Raw genomic sequence first — 16,110 nt, 5'->3', positions numbered from 1 at the left:
CTTCGATACATTATGACAAATGTATCTCGTCAGTCGTTAATAAATAATTAATGGAAAAGAATTTCATATTAAAATTGATATGAGAAACTTGTTTAAAAATATAATTTCAAAATGTGAGCTTAAAAGTGTAGAAATTTTGAGTAGAAAACGAATAATTAGTGAATTTTTCATTCATGGTATGCTGGAAATGGTGGGGGATATTCTCTGTCCTTCTCGCACAATATTCCTTTCTTTGTCGTTGACTTCGAATGCCTCCTTATATATTCTGTTATCCTAGTAACAAATTGGAGCTTCAGCGATCCAAACGCGAGATGGCGCTGATTAAAAATTTTTTAATTGTTGTCTAACTTATCGACAAAATTTAATATATAATATAATATAATATAATATAAATATAATATACTCCATGCACATTTTTGTATTTTTATAAATCGTACATGTATTGTGTGCATCTTATTTTTGTTTTTTTTTTATATTTTGTATATATACACATTCTCCATACATTTTTAAACTGTTATATGTATGAATATATATTTTATATGTATCTTTGTATATCGTACAACTTAAAGAAACAAATAAGACAAATATAGAACAGGCGTAGAATAAAACACATAGAATTTTTAAAAAATTTTCGTATCATCTTCTCTCGGTTTTTATTAATTCTCTTAATTTCAGAGAATTTTCAAGAAGAGAGATCTTCGTCTTCAAATTTCAGCCAATTGATTCAAAATCATTTCTATTATAGGATAGCGCAGATTTCATGAATTAAAATTAAAATTAACCAGAGAATCAATGGTATTATCTACCATAAGAGTGATCACGGACGGAACAACTTTCTTCGTGCTCGTTTCACAATGAAAATAACAAATAATCAATTTAATTTTTTATTCTATCTTCTCCTCCAGGCAAGTGAAGCGAATCTAATTTTTCAAGCGAGAATCAACAGAATCAACTTAACGAGCATCGGAATATTTAGCTAAGGGGGCTAAGAGCACGTGCGATCAGGAAACGGTGATTTTCACTGGCAAATTCGAAACGGATTTGTTATCAAAGGATGGGCAATCAATTACATTGTTTGGCAAACGTTTGTAATTCAACGCCGCATTATTGCTTCGCGTTAGTGTCGCAGCGTGCAGTTAACCGATGATAAATCGTGTGAAATCAAACAGATATGTATATTCGTCGTCTGCGGATTTTCCGCGATGGCGAATAGTTAGTTTGCGCGGGAATCGGGCGAAATCCTTTCGGTTTATGGCCACGGCATCATTAACAGACGCGGTTGTCGATTAACAAATCCTGTAAACTCTGGTTGGTAATGACGTTTGTAGATTATTTAGCAACAGATGTTTACGATAATGTACACATATATCCGCGTTTCTGCATATACTATATATCGATGCGTGGAAAATAAAGTCGTATCGGTTGAAATATATTATTTGTTCAACATTTATATTGGACGGCAAAAAAAAAAAAAAATATCCAAAAAAATATTTTTTACGCGTCATTAAACTTTTTATTATTATTTCGATCGAATTTATTTCGATTCGGTTGTTTTTATATGTTTTAATAATTTATTTTATGGGATCAATTTATTGTAGAAATAATAAAATCAATTCAAAAGATTGATGAATTTTAATCGATATACAGGTAGTGGGGAAGTCACTTTGGCCTTATATCACTATGAGAATTAACTAAACATGGAATTTGATTTGCGCACTTGACTTTGAAGAGGAAGGAACTGTCCCTCGAGTGTTAAGAATTCGTAGCCTGAACTATATTCTGAGATCGATCACATCTTATTATTTCTATATTTTTAACAGAATACGATATTATTATTCATTTCCCATCATTTCAAGTTATTACACTTTTAACGATAAAATTAAAAAATAATCGTTGATCGAGAGGGAATAATAATCGCTCGATTTATTTTCGTTTTGATAAAATTAAAAAAAAAAAAAAAAAAAAAGATACAAAAACTTTCCTATCTCAATAACAATTTCAAATTGTGACCAACCGGTAATTAACACGAAGACTTGATTTCACCGGTGTTATTCAAAGACGTAACCAACTGCTGTTTGTGGACCCCATGGAGAGTCTTTCCTCGAGGCTAGAGACGGAGAAGAGACGTGACAGCTGCCTTCTGACAGGACCTCCTCGAGGTACAAGCACCGCTGTGGCACGACAGCTATGCACATGTTTGTCCCACGAATGTATACGTATACATACTTATGCATTTCCACTTGACACGTATGTTTTCGATAGACCTTTTATTTCTCTCTGACTATTTCAAATACGTGGCTTTTTATAGGCCAACCTCGATGTATTATAGTAACTATCATCCGATTATTGAAATAAGCTTCACAAGTAATTTATATCTTTCGGAATTTGAGGTTAAAAATTAAATACAATTCGATTCGATACGATTTCCATGAAGAGAAAATTAAATCATTATGAAATAGCACGACTTATAATACGCTAATGATATCGATTCGTGAGAATGTAATTAAACAATTTACGATTTTACGAACGCTTTCTTGGATTCCTTTTGAATATTTATACCCATAAAATCAACCAATTCGCGATCTCGTGATTGCGGTTGCACATAGCCTTAGAAGACCGAGCTTAATAAAAAAAAAAAAAAAAAAAAAATACGCCAGCGAAGCGGCATAAAAATTTTATAGCCTCCGATGGCGGTTTTCCAGGCGCGAGAGACGTAAAATGCGTAATGACGCCGAGGAATCGAATGGGAAGGAAGGAAAAAGGGCTGTTAGGCGCGTGCAAATCGATTCTGCGTAGAACGACAATTACATGATCCGACGCGAGTAACAGACTGTTAACCGTGCAAACTCTCTATGTCTCTTTTCCCTCTTCCTTTTATTTATCGTTGCAACACATTTTTTTTTATTAATATTAATACATAACATATACGCGATCGAATCACGTATACGGCGAAAGGAAAATGATACTATTGTCGTGACTGCTTTCCAATTAGTAGAAATGTGAATTAATGTTTGTAGGTTAAGTGTGAAGAATTTGAATTGAAGGTTAAGTTTGAAGAAGGAAAGTTTGTAAGGTTAAGTTGATACAAGCGATTTTAAAGGGAAGAATTGTGAAATACTGGATGTGGAACAGTGTAGATTGATCGATGATCGATGTTACATAATTATGTTTTAATGTTCGAAAATGAAGGGAAACGAGCGTTCGAGTCGAAATTATGATAAATATGCGCATATGTTTTATACATGTACTCTTAATTTATCTGGGCATAAGAATATCGTGAAATTATTCAGAAAGCTGGAAATGAGATTAATCCTTGTCAACGTTGGGCAAAGATAAAAATGGATTCATGAATAATATTAAAAAATCGCGATCTAAGTAATAATTTTTACTGTCGCGAAAATATTTTTAACCGTCGAATATAACAAGAATATTGAAATTGATAAATGATTCGTTACGCTTGCTACATTAATGGGCAGAATTTACAAAATAAATTGGCTTCGATCGAGTATAATTACTCGGGCTCCGTAATTAGTAACACTCGTAACACATTGTACGCTTTATAGCGGTTATTAATCCGTCGATTCTACACACGTTTAATTTAATCACTTTTTATAACGAGGAAATTTACAACATTCAAAATTGTGTATCACGCACGTATCAAAGAAAATCGTGCGATTATGCCACGATTTTAAATAACCGTTTATAAACAGGTTGTAAAAAAAATAATAAAGAAATTACAGAGATTTGATTAATCTGAATATTTTTTCAAAATTATGCGCTTATGTTCTTGTTTGAACATCGTTTGAAATTTCTCGAATGAACAAATTAAATTCTATCGTGTGAAAAAAAAAAAAAAAAAAGAAAACAAAATTTTTTTGCTCAAAGAAAATCCAACGTTTCTAATTCTTTAATTTCGTTTGTTCACGATTCCGTTCAATTTCTTGGATTTTATTCCAGCCGATCGATCGAGTTATTTTCATGCTTCACTTTCTTATTACGTTATTTAGAATCGAGCGACGGGGAAAATCTTCGGAAGGAGGATGTCTGCGAGGAAAGGAAATAACCGACCGATATATACGGAACTTTCGAGATATTTCCGTAATTCGACTCGAAACTTTCGAATTCCAAACTAGCTTTCGATCGTCGGGGGACGATCTCATGATTCCAAGAGATTAAGAGAGCTCGGGAATAAAGTGCATCCAGCAAGATTCTTCGAGAGGGAGAAATTATAAGAAAAGTAATTGAATAAGAGGAGGGGAGGGGAGAACGTTTCGCGATAACAGGATAAAGCGTCCATGCTTTTTCCGATATCTTAAACCTATAAATTTGAAATGTTCGACGAGCAGTGGGATTAACAGAAGAATCGAATTATTTTATTCATATGCGTCGTTATCGTAAATATACTTTTCCTCCTTATTAACAAGTCTTATTTTAATTTGATAGAAATCAGAAAAGGAGAGAAAAGGAAAAAAAAAAAGAAAAAAAAAAGAGAAAAAATAAAAAGATTTGACAGGAACACGTGTTATTTAAATTATTTAAGAATAGACATAGCGTTTATCGAAAGGAGGTAAATAAATATTATTTTTCAATAAATTACACTCGAAAACGCACAAGATTATAAAAAAAGAATCAATTTCCGCGTGTTCGAAGAGAGTTTGCGCTGCAAACGCGGTTCAAAAATATTTTCCTCTCCAAAATAAATATTTTCTTGCCTATATATTCTTCGGGGTAACATCCAACTACGCTCCCAATAGAATCAAACCGCTGTTGGCGAAATAGAGCTATAACGGATTAAATAAATATCTCCGATATAGCGTCTTAAAATGAAACTTTTTTTATCACTTTTCACAAACACCTTTTTTTACATCGTATTTGTTTCATCGAAACATTACATACATCTATTGGATATCGAGCAACAATTTTTATTCAACACGAGTCGATCGAACCTTTTCATTAATTTCGTTATCATTATTCGAAAACGATTATTCCTACGAACTGATCGATATTAATTCCAATATTAAAGAAATCGTCTCGTTAACACGATAAGCCAGAAAATTACGTTACCTCGAAAATTAAATCTTGCTTCTTTTCACATTTTCAAATTCTGTAATTCTAAATTTTCATCCAATATCGTAATGTCGTTCGTAATTTGGTTAAAAAATTAAAATTAGAAGAATTTCCAATCAAAAAACCGAAACACATATTTTTGGCAGGGCAGAGTCAACATAACCTTTTCGAAGCTTTTATAAGAGATGGATTCTAGGTCGGGAATAAAAGGAGGCATGAGCCAATACTTCGTGACGTTTAGTTGTTTATTAGCATTGATGATGCCATTTGCACGCTTTATTCGTAGAACAGTTTTATCCTTGAGCCTTGTGCAGGCATTTCGAGATTGGTCTAATCGCTCACTTGCGTAATATGCGTGTAATTTAACGCTGCGTTAATTGTGAAAGAATGGGAGAGAGAGAGAGAGAGAGAGAGAAAAGAAAAGAAGAGAAAAAAGAGTTTCTCACGATTGAGAGTGTTAACAACGATATCAACGTCAGCATCGCGTCATCTTGCTTGGTTACTGTTACCGATACTCGCGTGACGTATGCATCCTCCACACTGGGTAATGTGACGTGCTTAGATATCGAGTGTATCGCTATCATATGATGTCTCGTACTGTTATGTATACGTTTCTGACACGCGATCACGTATACACAGATTTCAACGTTTGTTAAGCGTTTGATTTTTGATTCTGGATTTCATTTTTCCTAGAGTTCTCTCGAATAATCGAATAATCTCAAATAATTGCACGTTAACATTTCGCGACTGCTTGATTGATCGAAGGAATTTTTAAATTTTAATCAGAATTCCTTTCCTTTTTTTTTTCTAATTTTTCGAACAAGTAAATTTTTTTCTTCGTTGTTGTAAATCGATCGAAATTAATGTGCGAATTTTTTTTTGAAGAAAGATTTTTTGATAATTTTCCTGTCCTCGTGATTGTGAATAGAAATTTCGTGTAAAAATAAATCTCTTATCACCTGTTGCAACTGGTCTTTGGAATTTTTTTTTTTTTTTCTTTTTTTTAAAAGCAAATTGAAATGGGATTTATTATTTGTAACGAGATTTCTCATGCATCGAATTAGTTGTCGCGATAAGCGGGTCATAAGTGGCCACAACAATTCCAATTACGTAATTTAATTTTACAGCACGTAATTTAATTTTATATTCGATATCTCGTATAAATTACGAGATAAAATTAAATCTTCCCACCCCCCGTCCCCCGTTAAAGATCAATCAATGTTATCCTCGTTTAATAACTTTTTCAATAACTTCCGAATTCTCTCCCCTTCGTTTCGCGTCATAAATCACCCAAACACCTTGAAAATATTACCATCGATAACTTCGCAAAAATTCCGAAAAGAGGAAAAAGAACGAAGGAAAGAAAGAATCATTCGATCTTTCCCAAGAAAAAGAATAATCATCGGCGATAAGAAAAATCGTGGTCATCGAAAGATGGATAATAAATAAATAATCGAAAAAGAAAAGGAAGAAGAAGAATCTCCCCTCGAATGAATGGGTCGGTTCAGGCCAAGATTGCTCTCTGAATCTGCCGGTCCACTTTGTGTATATATATATATATATATATCGGTATCGTGGAGGCAGCGTTCACGGGCATGCATGTGGGCATATATCGTGCATTTAGTGAGTCACTGACAAACGAGGCATCGTTGCGGAGTGTGTAGCGAGAACGTTGCACACTCCGCCCTGCCCCTCCGTTTCCGACGCGCTGCCCTCTCCCGTTCTGCTCTCTCGTCTCTCGCCGTTCCACTCGCGAAAATGGTTTCCGCGCGATGGCCGTGAGTCAGTGGAAGAGATCACATGGCGAAGTGCTAAATATAATTGACATAGTGCAAGCCCACGGATACGCTCTCTCTCTCGAGCCGGGCTATAATTTCTCGGACCTGCCCGATTTTTCGCCGCCGAGATATCATCACCAATTGTTGTAAAACATTGTGTGCGGAGTTGTTTGTGCCTTCGACTCGAACGAAATTCTCTCCCGAACTTTCTGCAAAGAACTTTCTTTCAATTCCTTCTTTTTTTTTTCCCTCGAAAAATTTGTTTCGATCTCTTTCGTTCAAGTGTCAATCTCTTCGAAGAGGAGTGGGGAAACGTGGATCGACAACAAGCCAATGTTCTGACGGAGCTTGGAAATATGTATGTATGCTCGGATGGATGGTTCCCTTTCTTTTTTTTTTTTTTCTTTTCTTTTCTTTTTTTTTTTTTCAAGCGTTTTTACGGGGGAAATTTCGGTTGTCGACACACAAACTGCGCGCACAACTGTGTGGTCGGTGGCTTGCACTCCTCGGGTAAGTCGTCTGCCTTGTTGTTCACGTGGTTGCTAATTGAACGCTTAAACGAGATAAATCAGGCTTGACGATCGTGGAGATTGCGCGAATACGATTCTGAATGTAATTTGCGCTTTCTTAATGCTCGAGGCGTTACGTCATAGCGGTTGGTTCACAACACGGGATTTAATTAATTCGTGTCGTTTTCAACGTGTTTTGTCACACGTTCGCCACTCTCTTGTTTTTTATCTCCTCGTCGATTGCGCATTTTTACAATTTTACGCGAAATATTTGTGTATTTCTTTTTTTTTTTTTTTAAATTATCGCGCGTCGAGATAAATTTTTGCGCACGCGAAAGAAATTCATCGATATCATGGTGACATTGATTCTATCGATAATCGATAAGGAAATCAAATGTTTTTGATGACATCGCGCGGGTGTCATCAAAATTAAATCATCGAACGAAATTAGCATCGATTCTGAATGAGAACTTATTTACGGAATCACTTATATCTCTCCCCTTCCCACACGCCATATTCCCTCCTTGTCCAACATCAGCGTTTACATTGAAACACGCGTCGAGCAAGTGGAAGAACGATATTTTAAAAGATAATAACATTCATCGATCTAGAGACCATTCTACCAACGCGTAGTCGCTCTTAACTCTCCTAACACGTTCCCAACACGACGAAGAGACAGCGCAACTACGAAAATAATTTTTAAACGAGAAAAATATTTTCACGGCGATAACAATAGCGATATTTACAGCTGATTGTAAAAAGAAGAGGAAGAGGAAGAAGAAGAAGAAGAAGAATTATTTCACGCATCACCGTCCAATAGGCAACGTCGCAATATCGTTTTAAACGAACGAGAACCGTTTTATCCGCGCAGCTTTTTTCCCGAGAATTCGAAATTCCATTCATCATCCCATTTCGTTCGCCCCTCCTCCCCTCCAACTTTTCGGATTTCCTATCGGCCACGTTGTCCGAGGGGGTCGATCAAAAACTCCGAACCGGCGATAAATAAAGCTTCAATTTCTCCCGTTCCGGCTCTCTTCCCCTCTCTGTCCATCAATTCTTCGACTCGGAGGCGCGGAAATAAATTTCCTCGTGAGTTCTGCCACTCACGATTCCTCCACGAGAGAGAGAGAGAGAGAGAGAGACGAGGCGGAGGAAATTTTATTCTCGATTCTTTTCTACTAAATCGAGCATTCTTCCTTATTTCTATCTTCCCACGATTAATCGAATCTTGGTGTTAAAACCACCTCTTTCGAGAATAGAATTTTCCTTTTTTTAATCAGGAATTTCAGGGGACGTTCGATCTTGGCGAATTTTTCGAAATTTGTGTAATTTTTCATTTTTCAGATTAATATCTTCGGGCTTATTTTTTTAAAGAAAAGGGGGAGGGGAAAACACCGTTTTTTTTTTTTTTTTGGAAAAAATTAATCTTAATTGTCGAGTATCGAGTATCTTCCCCTCTAGAAGAAACTCTTATTCCATTCGTTTTCAGAATTTCCCCGCGTTTTTAAAACTGCCCGTGAAAAAAGAGGAAAGGAAAAGAATCGCGGGAAGGATGAAAATTCATATATTCAAATGGGGCGGTGAAAAGAGACGGATCGCGTCGTTTAAGAACGGAATCGAGGTATCGATGCAATCACCGCGCCATGCCCATTACCCGCCGACTCTTTTCAAGCAAATCAAGCGCACGTTTTAACAGTGGGATTGCCAGTGTCGGACGACAATGTTCCATTAACCGATCCCTGGCTCGCCTTCCTCCTCGGAAAAAAAAATCGGCACGGAAAATACGATTCGACTCGATTTTTCACCCGAAATTACACTTTTCGCGTTTCATAACGCGAACGAAACCTCTGCAAAGAAGCTGGTGGAATATTATTAATATTTAAATATATATCGATCGTTTTCTTTTTTTTTTTTTTTTTCACATCAGGTCAGGCAATAATATTCATAAACGAAAATGTATCTATATAAATCGATCAAATCGATCATCCTCGGATTGAATTATGATAACTCAATAAATCCCATCGGTTTTTCGGAGGAATTTAGAAAATTTCTTCTTTTTTTTTTTTTTTTTTTTTCTCTCCATCGATACGTATTATCGAAAGAATATATCTTTTTTTTTTTTTTTTTTTTTTTCGAAGGCATCGAAGGGAAGGGAATTCGAAAATGAAGGAAGATGAAAGAGGAGAAGAGAGGGAGGGGGGGGAGGGGGAAATTCGGAAAAAATGAGAAAGATGGACGAGGATGGGATAATATGCAGAAACCATGAAGACCGTTAGCCACCGTGACGCAATTTCCGGACGCTTCTATCTAGAATTGGCACTCCCAATGGTCGCAGAGGACCGATGCACTTCAAAGCCCGGACCCGGACTCTTTCGACTCTACGATTCGTTGATTCGATTCGTCCATTTCTCGTGGAGAGAGAGAGAGAGAGAGAGATTGCAAAACTTTCCTCTTCCATCGTTCATTGAAATAATGATGTATATTAAATTAGAGCGAAAGTTTGGCCAATTTTCGATTCGTGGGAGATTAAACTGGATATCGGATGCACGATCGTTTGGGGATCGAGGGGAAAGAAGAAGATGATCGACAGTTTAATATTCTCCGGGGATAATTTGATAAAACTCTTTAAAAAAAAAAAAAAAACTTTAATAAGAAACTTGTTCGAATCGAGGCTTGCTTTTAATTTAAAGAAAAGAAGAAAAAAAAGAAGGAAGAAAGAAAGAAAGAAAGAAAGAAAGAAACGAAGCGGATCGGATTAACTGTGGGATTAAAGTGTCTCCATCTACTTTTAAATTATCCACGATATCTTCGGGATATCCGATTAGAAAAATCATTTGCAGAAGAATTTTCTTACTTTATATTCTCCTCCCCATTTTTATTATTCGGATGGAGAGGAAAAATTAAACACTTTTACCCCCGCTCTTTCTTCCGGGAGAACGCCAGCGAAATTTTAAGGGGAACGAGATTTATCCGTTATTAAACCGCTTCTCTCGTAAACTTAAAATCAACGTCCTTGTTCGACATAAAACGAGTTTACCTACGCAACGTTCATACACGGACAGTCGAGAAACTGGAGAAATTTGAGAAATGAGTCACTTTACGAGGCGACGACGAATCGTTGCGTCACTCTTAATTACAAACGTTCGATCGTTTTTCCTTGATCTTCTCCTCCGAGAATACGTATCCATCCTGCATTCCTACTTTATTTTTACTTTTGCCATGGAAAAAGAAGAAAAAGAAAAAAAAAGAACCAATTCTCAATCGTCATTGCAAAAAAAGTAAAAAATTCAAAAATCAAAATCCTCCAGAGAGAGAGAGGAGAGAGAGAGGGAAAAACACCCGAACCAAAAAACCAAATCACAAATAATATTCAATCGCGATCGAAAAGGGTTCCTTCGTGGAAGGAAGGAAAGAAGGAAGGAAACGCATAGAACGAGAGAGAGAGAGAGGAGGGAAAAAGGAGAAAAAGCACGAACGAAGGGGATGGGAGGAAGAAAGCACTTCAATCGCGGCACTTTGGCCGGAGCCGCGTAATTTATGCGTTCAATACCCGGCCAGCCATTCCTTTGGGGAGAAAAAAAAAGAAAAAAAAAAAAGAAAAAAAAAAGAAAAAGGAAATATATTAATCCCGGCCTCCTTTAAAAGTTATCGCGAGAAGGAGTTGGCCGCCACGGTTGGTTACGGCCTCGGTGGAGAGGGAGGAATCGGGGGGTGAAAGCGAGCCTCCAACTTTCTCGCGGCCGTGGAAATGACTCGGGCGGTAAAATATGGCGGCGGACAAGTCGCAGGTGCTGCCACGTAGTAGGAGGGATCGGCGATCAAGTGGATCCCCTTCTCCCCTTTCTTTTCTTTTCTTTTCTTGGAGCGATCGAAAAGGATGACGATAATTTTATGAAACACGAAATATTCGATATTCGATCGAATCGATCGATGACGTTCGAAGAAATGAGAGTTGAAAGAGTTGGATTTTTGGATCGAGAGCGATCGAAACACGCTTTCTCTGATTGAAACGTGGGATGATGTAACGTCGCTGTTCAGCAAGGCGGTCTATTTCGTCCTTCTTTTCTCTCTCTCTCTCTCTCTCTCTCTGTTCGGCGCACACGTGGCGAGCGAGGTTTAAGGCAGATAAAATTCGTTTTCCTTTCGACAAAGTTGGGATCGCGCGATTTGAAAAAAAAAACTGTGCATAAAAAGTAGAGGAGAAAAATAGAAACGGAGAGTCAGCTCCTCGAGGAACGCCTTTAATAAGTTTCCATTCCATTTTTGGCGGTGGAAAGTTTTGAAAGAAGGAAGAAAAAAGTATAAATTACGATTTTCGGGAAAAAGAAAAAAATATCGACGAATGTGAATCGAATATGTAAAATGTCTTTCGCAAAAGTCCTGTATTTTTTTCCGTGCAGAGGAAAATTGCAAAAAGCAAAATTGTACTTCGTTCGCTGGGAAAATGTTCAAACGTTCCCTTTTTCGAACATCGAAAACATCGCATAAAAATTTCTCACTTTAATTGGAAAATTTACAAGAAATATAATTATCACTCTCGTAACGGCAATTTTATCTTAATCCCCGTAAAGAATTTCTAAAGCGTAGATTTCTAGGGATATCGCGAGAGTAGAACACCGAGGAGAGGGGGAAATTAATTAATTAATTCGATTCATTAACCCTGGCCCGCTCGTTATAAGGGATGAACGTTGAAGGGATGGCCGCATATATCGCGGTCGAAAGAAGAATTTTCCGCGCTATTGCACCGACCCCCCTCGATTTCTTACGTCATCCGACGACTGTTATACGAGATGGGAAAGGATCCAACTTCCACCCCGTTTCCCTCCGTTCCTTCATCCCTCCCACGTCCTCCCCCGACGTTTCAAAATAATTCTTTCGCGCGAGAATTCCCGATACGACACTCCAATTCTCTAATTCTTCCTCGAGCAATTTCTTTGACCAATGTTTTTCTAACGAAATTTAATATCGAGACATTCTTTTCGCGGAAAGATTTTTTCGCAATACGAAACGTGGCGGGAATTTAATTTGAACTCGAAGAGAATTAATTCTTTGTATGTATTCGCCGTATAATCGCCATACATCAGTGAATATATTAATAAATATATTATATAATTACACTCTTTTGTTGCTCGATTGGTGGTGAAAAATTCTTCTTAAACATAAAAACACGAGTGGATTAAAATTTCTCCGTCCCTCGATCTCCATTATTATGTTTCTTCCCTAATTTATAGATTCTCAGGAAAATTGGGGAAATCTCGATCAACCTCGAGACTTTAAATCATCATCGTTATTCCTCGTACGAATTCGAACGGATCGCGAGAGTTTAAATAATTTCTACGCGATTGAAAGCAACATTATCCCAACAACTGCTTCCCCCCGACAGCTTTGCGCTCTCGAATGGATTCGAAAGGAAGACGGGGCTTGTTGGATATCCACTTGCCGAATCCCGAGAAAGGGAACAACGGGGAAAATCGAACAATAGGATCTATATATAAGAAGGAAAGAATAATCGCCACGAGGAGTGTCTCCTCCTCTTTGTACAACGTTGTCACTGCGGAGCAGCCGTTATATTCTCACGTTATCGGGGGAGGAAACGTCTGAAAGGGATATAATTAAATAAAATCTCGAAATAGTGTCGTCGAGACAGCCACTCGTCACTCGTTTTTTTAATCTCTTCGCGCGATCTCCATCGATCTTCGTCATATATTTCGTGCCTTGGACGCGAGTTCCTTTTCCCAACGTTCCACGGATTCCGTTCCTCGACCTATTTCTTCTCTGTAACGAGTTTCGTTACCCAGGCGGGAGAAAATAAGATTTTACATTATTTCAAAGTAATGGGTTTGTTTGCGCCGTGCACCTGAATACAGCATTCAGCAGCCGCATTCCTTCGAGTCGGCCAGCTGGAATTTTCGTCGCCCATTCTTCCCAATTGGGTCAACGTTGTTTTATACGCTCTGTTCTTCCTCTTGTGTGTTTCTTCATTTTCTCTTTGAAAGAAGGGAATAAACAGACGAAGAAGGGAACTCTGCTCGAATCAATTCTCGAGAGAAAAATTGTTCTTTTGAAAGAGTGTAGGGATAGTGTGTAAGGGTTAGTTTGGTAAGTTCTTTTTTTTTCTTTTTCGTTTCTCGAAACGAAGGAAATTTTTTCGATTTTTCTTCTCTCACTCTCTTCGAGCGAAAATAAACACAACAGTATTTTCGAGACGGTGCAGTTTTATTTTATTAACGAAGTCTCGATGAAATCATCGCCTGCCCGATGTTTATTATCATCGAAGGGGCAACAGCGAAGGCAATATGGTCTTCTTAACATTTCCATCGTTTGTTTTATCATTTTCGTATACAAACTCCAGCTATTTTGTATTCCCACCTGTAATCTCGATACACAACGTTTTCATCGATCAAATTATCATCGTTAATAACACGAAAAAGAAGAAAAAAAATTAAAACGAATTCTCTGTATCTATCTTTCGAGTATCATTGTTGTAAAACAACACATCACAGAGGCATTAAAAGTATGGAAAAATTGACCAAGCGATCAAAAATATCGAATAAACTTATACTTTCGATCGAAGTTTCTCGTGTGACATTCGCAATTACTATCACGAAAGATAAATTATCAAAGTATCGTTAAAATTTTCCCCATCGCTGATGAGTGCAATTTCTTCTCGAGAAAAAAGAGAAGAAAATAATTTAATCAAATTGGTAAAAAAATTTAACGAATCGATAAATTTTCCTGATATCACGAAATATTACAAATAAATATTTCTTCGGTTAGGCTTGTCTTGAGAAGCACGGCTTCATTTAGATTATCGAAAATGTAATTACGACATAGTCGTTTATAAATCAAATTAATGAAACGATAGCGATAAATCTAAATCTTTTTAATGGTGAAATGGAGGTGGTCAGTGGTTGTGAAGTTAAATAATCATAGATTGTTAACTCGATTAATTATTATTAAACCCCTCCCCCACAAAAACTTGCACTCGTAGTTTGAACGATATAAATCGGGTAAACACGCGACTCCAGGGGACTTTTTTAACTTCGTCCTTAGACAGATATTATCTCGACAGGGCATTACTTTCGCGATACAACGAGCAAGCTTTTCCAATTAACTTCCATCTTATAAATATTCATGCCTCGAATTCGCCCAAACGTAAATCCAGTTTCTTTTCCTTGCTAAAACCCATTCCTCTCCCTCCCTGTCTCTTTCTTCTCCTTTTTCCCCTTTTTCTTAAACGAATTTTCACGACTCGAATTCCTTCGTCCCTCTTCGTTCCGCCGCAATTTTCTTTCCCAATTAAAAATCCGATTCGATTCGATCGAAGTGCTAAATTTCACGACAACAATGGACGAGAAACAAGATTTCGATTTTTCTTCGAAATCTCCACGATCATCAAAAAGGAGAGACCCGAAAAAGAAAAATTCTCACCATAAATGTAAACGCACGTATATATTAATATTTCCCTAACTGATTGTCAAAGTAAAATTATTCTCAATTTCTAAAATAAAACCAAAGAAAAAGAAAGGAAACGAAAAGAAAAATAATAATCGAAATACGATAAATTCGCTTCCATTTTCAACCTCGAACGAACAACATTGATACGTTCGGCAAGAGACGACGCTCGACAAAGGTCAACGCTTGGCTGTTCCCGTGGAACGAATCATTTCTCGCCGAGAGGACGGAAGAGAAGGTACACAACGGCCGAGCATCGAGCACCAATAATCACTTTCTCAGCCACGCAACTTTATCCAACTTTTATTATATCCCCGTGAAATCGTCGCCTCGTGGTTTCCACATTTTTCGAAAGGAGTAAGAGCGATCCGTAGATTTTAATGGTCGCAATGTCTTCGTTGTTTCGAGTTCGTCATTAGTTTCGCGAGCTCTTTCGCCCAGTGTGTGTGTGCGCGCGCGCGTGTGTGTGTATGTTGGAAATGTTCCAAAAAATCCCTCTCCCCTCCGTCCATTCGTAAAAGCGAATGGGAAGGAAAAGGAAAGAAGAAGAAACGGAAGATCTGTCTGTTTCGCAGCGCCTAGTATCACGGAAAGTACCTCGGATAATTAATTTCTCTCGAATCGAAAATTTCTTCGAAACGAAATCTCGAAAAATTTTGAGTGGAAAAGAGTTTGAGAAATTTGATAGAAAAATTATCCCGTGGGACAATCCCTTCGAGAAAAAAGAAGATCGCGATCCTTTATCTCAAGAGGAATAACGGAACGAAGGATGTGGCGGTCGAGAAGCGTGTCTCGAAGGAAGCGCGTGAAAAAAACATTCGTCGCAGTTTGGCAAATATCCTTAAGCCGCTTAAAGATCCCTTCCCTCTTCGTCTACGACGCTCTATTGGCGCGAGTAAGTGGGGGAAGTGGGGGAAGGACCGAGCGAGAGGAAAAACTGTTCCGCTTCGACAATCTGGACGACTTTTCTATCTTTCCATCCAGAAATTAACGACGATAATTAACCGGTGTGTAAGAACCGGCCAGTGTTCGCTGTCTTCCCATCTCTTCTCTTCCCTTTCGTTATTTTTCCATTTCACTTCTCTCTTTTCCTCTCTTTCGTCGGAAGAAGGATCCCCGGGAACCAATCGTTCTAGAAAAATATTTCTCGCGAGTGGATCATTGGATCGAGGTGTTCAACGAGGCATTCCATTCGCAAAGGATAATATAACGGGTCCACGAGAGCTTCAGAATACGTTCAACGGACAACAGAGTCCCCCACTCTCCGTCATATCTTTCACCGTTATTTCCCCCCCCCCCAC

The 16,110-nt window shown here is 37.6% G+C and overlaps 1 protein-coding gene across 2 annotated transcripts in view; it reads right to left on the bottom strand.

The window, feature by feature from the left end:
- LOC100866474 (E3 ubiquitin-protein ligase MIB1-like) overlaps window positions 1–16,110 on the bottom strand; it is a 110,477-nt gene that overhangs the window by 4,176 nt on the left and 90,191 nt on the right. Inside the window, exon 1 of one of the 2 annotated variants that reach the window (XM_086911346.1) lies at window positions 2,015–2,033. The exons of the other annotated variant lie outside the window; for it this stretch is intronic. The gene's annotated coding sequence lies outside the window, so the exon portion shown is untranslated. Of the gene's footprint in view, window positions 1–2,014; window positions 2,034–16,110 lie in introns of those variants that run through there. 2 annotated transcript variants of the gene reach the window in all.

This window comes from Apis florea, unplaced genomic scaffold (assembly GCF_048593485.1).
Source record: "Apis florea isolate Af1SG1 unplaced genomic scaffold, ASM4859348v1 contig_32_pilon, whole genome shotgun sequence".
In the NCBI taxonomy this organism is placed as follows: domain Eukaryota; kingdom Metazoa; phylum Arthropoda; class Insecta; order Hymenoptera; family Apidae; genus Apis; species Apis florea.
This window is presented reverse-complemented; position numbering and strand designations above follow the sequence as displayed.